This window comes from Candoia aspera, chromosome 1 (genome assembly GCF_035149785.1).
Source record: "Candoia aspera isolate rCanAsp1 chromosome 1, rCanAsp1.hap2, whole genome shotgun sequence".
Classification (NCBI taxonomy): Eukaryota; Metazoa; Chordata; class Lepidosauria; order Squamata; family Boidae; genus Candoia; species Candoia aspera.
The window spans coordinates 269633967-269639966 of record NC_086153.1 but is presented as its reverse complement, the minus strand read 5'-3'; the positions used below and the strand labels follow the sequence as shown (position 1 = coordinate 269639966).

The 6000-nt window shown below is 44.0% G+C and overlaps 1 protein-coding gene across 2 annotated transcripts in view; it reads left to right on the top strand.

Annotated features, from left to right (window-relative positions):
- The first annotated feature begins 228 nt into the window (after nt 1-228).
- The window catches only part of TP53I11 (tumor protein p53 inducible protein 11), an 83536-nt gene continuing 77764 nt past the window's right edge, over nt 229-6000 (top strand). For both annotated transcript variants that reach the window (XM_063289646.1, XM_063289647.1), the window contains exon 1: nt 229-431. The gene's annotated coding sequence lies outside the window, so the exon portion shown is untranslated. The remainder of the gene's footprint in view (nt 432-6000) is intronic.

Genomic DNA, 6000 nt, shown 5'->3' with positions numbered 1-6000 from the left:
AGCCGGGGCGCAAGGCCCTTTCTGCCCAGCGAAAACTATCGGCCGATGCCCGATCTGTACCCCGTAGAACCGCTCGCTTCCGGCAGAGGTCGCCTCTCCAAGTAATCGACGCAGCGTGTGGGCGAGCGGCGGCTATACAGCCGCCGGGGGGAGGTTGGGGGTGGTTCCTCCCCCGCAGCAGGATAGTATATGGTAATATGGGGGCGGGGTTAAGCCCGGCCTCCTTTTCCTTATGGGAAGCGCGCAGGTTGTTCCGAGGTGCTGGGCTTCGGCTGGTCCTTTTCTGGAGCTGGTGCTTCGAGGGACCCACAAAATGTGACTCACCGCCTTGCTGGTCTCGCTGGCGGCGCACGGATTGTGACTCTTTCTCTGGGTTTTGCCTGTTGGCTGCACGAGCGACCCTTTCTGCAGACGGGGCATGTTTGGAGACCGTAAGTGGATTTTCCTTTATTTACTCTCGGGGTGCGGATCCTTCTGACTTCACAAACTTGGACGTTTCCGTCTGCTCTCCTGGGTCTCCCCGGTCTCATTAGTGAAATACTTTGTGGGGAGCGGGGAGGTGGGGGCTTCCCGTGTCGCCAGTAGTGGCGTATAGATAGAGCTTGAGTTTGAGAAAGATTTGACGCCCTCTCCAAGCGGCGTCCTCCAGAGTTGTGGAACTACAAGTCCCATTGTCTTCGGCCGTCGTGGCCCATCGTCCCCCGAAAAGCTGTCAATCTTGAGTCGTCGGCATACTTATTCCGAAGGGGGTTCCCCAGAACAAGGGGACTGGTGATAGAATCGGGACTGAGCGCCTGCCTCGTCTTCGTTTCCTTTAGCCAACTTCTCAGCCCCGCGCCCAGCCACCGTTGACGTTAACTTTCAGGAGTTAGAAAGGCACGGAGAAGAGCATCTTAATTCAGCAGGGAAATAACTTCCTGTTTATAGGTAAAAATAAAACAAATCAAGATCTCTCGGGAGGACGGGGGGTGGGGGGAGATCCGACAGCTGTTTTAATTGCAATTTTTAAAAACACGTCTTTGTTTAAAGAATTTGCAGCTAGGCTGGCCAGTGCTACAAAAATAGTTTAGAACTGTGTGCTTTAAAATTAATCCAGGCAAATGTGGACCTGGTTTCAAGTGCTGCTGATAGACCAGATAGAATTTTGAATATATGCAGAATCATTCCTCCTGGAATAGCAATAATGGCAATGATAATAATAGGACAAGATTGTGAAAGGAACATCCCAACTACTGACAAGCCAGAATGCAGTGTTTGAATTGATGGGAAGAAGGTTTGGGGAAGGAGATGCCCCACACCTGATTTTCTCTAACTTTAGCTGCAGTATATTCTCCATAGCTCCCTTTGTTTAAATAAAGAGGGGAGGTGGGTGGTTGTATAGTAAGGATATTACAGAGCTTGTCTTCCTCTCCCTGTTATATTGTATGTATGGAAACATGCCCTGAATCTATGTTATATTCCATGGCTTAGCTTTTTTTTTTTTTTTTGCTATGTGCCAAATGTAGCATCGGAGGGTCATCCTAAGCATTGCAAGTGACTGTAACGTGCTGGAAAGGGAGGAGATTCCTTTGTCTGCTCCCTCTTTGTGCTGTTGTTGGAATATTGCTAAGAGAGCAGCACCAAGCCCTTGGACATGTCCCCTTGCTTTCCAAAAATGGAAGGGGACACCCACCAACTCCTGTATTTCTGTATCTTGGCAGGCTGGGCTGCTTGCAGAATCTGAGATTCAGCTCTGCTCTCCTGATTTGCTCTCCCCATGCCTGTGGGCGCTCCTGGCTTCAGGGGTGCTAGCTTTGAATTTTCCAGTGCAAAGTTTCATCTGGGGAGCCAGGTGAGGGAGGCTCCCTTGCTTGATCCAAAGAATCCGTGCCAAGAAGAGAAGCGGGTGTGGTCTTTGGCAGAAGGGGCTGGCTTGTCTTGCAGTGGATGCCTGCTTCCTCTAGCTGATCTAATAATCTTCCTTTGTGCCAGTCAGTTTTTCAGTGCTAATTCTCTTTGTTGGTGGAAGGGAAGGGAATAAATGCTCAATTCAGTCTGGGAGTTACTGCATATAAGCAGAGATCCTTACAGCAGATGACAGAAAATGGGATGGGGGGAACCAGCATTCTCCGTTATTAAGAGTATGAGCTGGAAGACTGTTCTAGTTTTACCTCCCCTATTCCTTCACAGACTCAGATTCCTCCTCCACCGCCCGCTGGCAGCAATATCATTTTGCCTAACAGGGAAATTGGATCAGTCTTCTTCAGCTCATTGGACTACAGCCCTAATAATTCCCAGCCAAGTAATCTAGAGGATATTAGGTTTGGAAATACCACTGTAACAAATGGTGATCTATTGGGATAGAGGCTTTTTCTTTTTCTTTTTTTTTTTGTGTTAAAAATCACATTCCCTTTGGGACAATTTGTTGTAGATGGTAAAGAAATAAACATATCCCCCAGTTGAGCTTGATTCCTGGTGGGGCAGGAGCAAATAGTCTGATCTTTTGCTTTCTATTTTTCTGTACTTACGTATTTATCCACCCCTCTATCCTTCTTGGTTTATCACCAGTATCAAATTATACTGCGAGTTACATGCATTTCTTAGACTGTATCCCCCCCCCACTTGCTGTAAAGAGTTAAAAAAGTATTTCACCCTTTTGAAGCATTAATTCTGTCCCTAATACTCTTGGTTTATATGATGGTCAGGAATAAGGCAGATTATTAAGTAACACAAGCTTATCAGCCCTCAAAATCTATTTTATACTGACTGACTTTCTAAAAAAAAACTTTGTGACTTACAAAAACTAGGGAAACAAGTATAAGATCCAGTTTAAGTGCTGCAAAAAAGGAGCTGACTTTGAATACCTGTTGGAACAAAGAAGGTCAAAGATGGGGGTATGGGACACATGCCATAATTGAAATAAACACAGAGCAAGTGTTGGTCCTGGTAGCAGAGGACAGTGCTAACCTTCCTTAAAGGTGAAATCCAAAGCAGAATATGCTGGCAGATACCAAATCTATTTGATGGCAGGCCATAAGCCAGTGTTTCTCAACCTTGGCAACTTGAAGATGTGTGGACTTCAACTCCCAGAATTCCCTAGCCAGCCATGCTGGCTGTATCTTCAAGCTGCCAAGGTTGAGAACCAGTGTCATAAGCAATATATTAAAAGCACTACCTGAACAGTCATGTAGCGTGGAGGTAAACATCTTGGTGGCCTTCTGAAGCTTGGTCATACTCCCATGATCCCTTGCTGTTGGCATTTCTGGCTTTGCTAGTGAGTTGATGTCAAAAGCATCTAGAAAACTATTGTATTTATCAAATTTCTACCCAATCTTTCTGTTTTTTTCAATAGTCAATGGGGCATAAGGTGATTAAAAACACAAAATATAAACAAAAACATTACTACTGAATTAGAATTAAATTAAACATTGGAATAAATTTAAAAGCTTGGCAGAGATAAGTGTTTACCATCTTACTAAATATTTGGAGAGCGGGAGCCAGATGCATCTCTCTAGGGGGAGTGTTCCATAGCCTGGGAGCTTTGCAAGAGACAAACTTGTCCTGTCTACTAGATGGTAGAGTTTCTGGCAGCAGAGAGATCTTCACCAGGGCCTGTCCTGATGCTCTGAGTAGCCAGGTAGGTTCATAGTTAGAGATCAGATTCCCTGACTCTGTACTCTCACATTGATTGATTGATTGATTGATTGATTGATATGTGCCATCAAGTAGTTCTTGACCCTTAGCGACCACACAGATTTTCTCCATGATGATTAAATGCCTCCAGTGTTACTTGTTCTTATTTATCCAGAGCCTATAAACAAATGCAGGTGTACAACTTTTACTGTTCACTTTCCGAACCAAGAGTTCTTCACGCACTCTCCCTCTCTCGCACAGAGCATACATACCTGTGCAGTCCAAAATCTAGAAGGCCAGGCTAAGTTTGAGGTCCAGAAGAACTGAGATAGGAAATCCAACACGGGAAGAAACTAGTTGTTTCTCATGGCTCCAAAGTACTACAATTCCCATTCAGTTTGTTTGTTTGTTTGTTTATTTTTCAAATTTCTATTACTGCCTATCTCTCCCAAAAGGGGGACTCTGGGCGTCTGTAGAAGCCGTCAGTGGTTTTGGAATTCAACTTCTGTTATGCGGGTAGTCTCTCGCTTTCAGAACCAGCTCCTGTTGTGTCTTTTTACAAGTCTTCATTCTCTTATTTTTCCATGTGCTGCAGAAGCTGACATCTACCAGAGCAGTCCTTTTGCTTTATGGCATCCTTTAGTGTGTTTCGTGTACTCCATTTTTCATAGCACATCCATCCATACATTCACACAAATATATGGCGCACGGGAACCAAGGCGCTATAAATCGATATACATGATAACTTCATAGCAACCCTGGTAATAATATGTTGTCAGAGTAGACATATAACAAGTTTTTAAATTGTCTTATTTAAAGTATTGCCTCCTCCCTGGCTCTTAAAGCTGAAAAAAGGCTTCTAGGATGGTTTACATATCAAAGTAAGCATCAGTTCGCATGATACTGGTGTAGGCCAGTATCTGTTGAGCAGTGCTGGGCTTCAGGGTTTAATGACTGTGGTCTAGACAACAGATTTCCTGACATTCTGCCAGCATCAGAACACCTGGATATAAAGACAGGCCAGTCAGTCCCTGCTCAGTTGCCTGTAGGCTGCATAGCACACCACCTTGCCTCTAAAGATGCCAGCCACAGTTGCTGGTGAAACAACAGGAAATCCATTGTCTGGACCACGGTCACTAAACCCTGAAGTCTAACACTGCTCATCAGTTCCCATGCTGTTTGAGTCGAAACCAGTATTTTGAGTGGGGTCTGGAATGATCCTTGTAACAAACCACAAGCAGCGATGAAACAGAGTTGGAATCTTTGTTATATTTCTGGTTGTTGATCTCTGACTTGTTTGGGAGAGATGAGATAGGGATCTAGGTTCACACCTCATGCTGAATAAACTAAACATGGAACTTCTGCTTTAAACTGACTTAGGAGGATTTAAGAAGGAGCAGTATATTCATTCAGAAGACCAGAGCAGCTTGCAGATTTCTTCAGACTTAGGATGGCAAGTTGCCTTCATATTTATGGGGATGTCTGCAAAATGTATAGTTAGAGGCAAAAATGGGCTGGTAGAAAGCATACTATAGGCTCTGGAAAGAGTAACTTGAGCGGCCCATGCAACACAAAAAGGTTGGAGCTTGTCACTCCCAGAAAGTTGGTTAGTTAATGATTTCCTTGTTTTTTTTCCCCTCCTCATTTTTAAGGACTATAAAGATTAATATCTTCAGTCTAAGACTTGACATTGTAAATTAACCCTTGACAGCTTAATGCTACCCTGCTAATTCTTACTTTGCTGCCAGATTTCAGTGGCACAATAAGAGGTGTCTCCAAACTGTGCCATTTAGATGCAGGCCACCAGGAAGGGCTTTGTGAGTCTGCAAATACTCCTCCCCGTGTTGACTTTTCACAGAGACTGAAAGAAGGAAGATGAAGAACCATGGATGAATCTTGTGCAGTATTGCTTTGTACATTTAGTGTGTGTCAGCAGGAAAGAAACCAAAAACAAAATAGGGACTATGAAATGGCTTGGGGGTAAGATCTTAAAATGAAACTGTAATCCAAAAAGTAGCTTTATTATTTACATTGTGCCACTTAAGAGCTCCGTTGTTAGAGAAATAGGTTGGAACAGGCTCTAGAAAGATTCTTTACAGGTCTGTTTGAAAGGATTTAGGGCAGGGGATTAAAGTAGGATCACCTGGTTGTTTGGCAAAAGAAGGGTGTAGATGCTGCCATGTCTTGCCTGTAAAATTAAGGCATAATTCAAAAAGTTAGATCTCTGAGAAGTCTTCTGCATTCCAGTTTCAGAACACTCATGCAGAATTGAGCAGAGAAGGGTTGGATAGATCACCCTGCCTCTTGTGGACTATACCCATGCCAAGAATTCCCTATCTCTTCCCAAATAGCTAGCTTCCTGGATTACTGGGAGATCAGTTTGAGTTG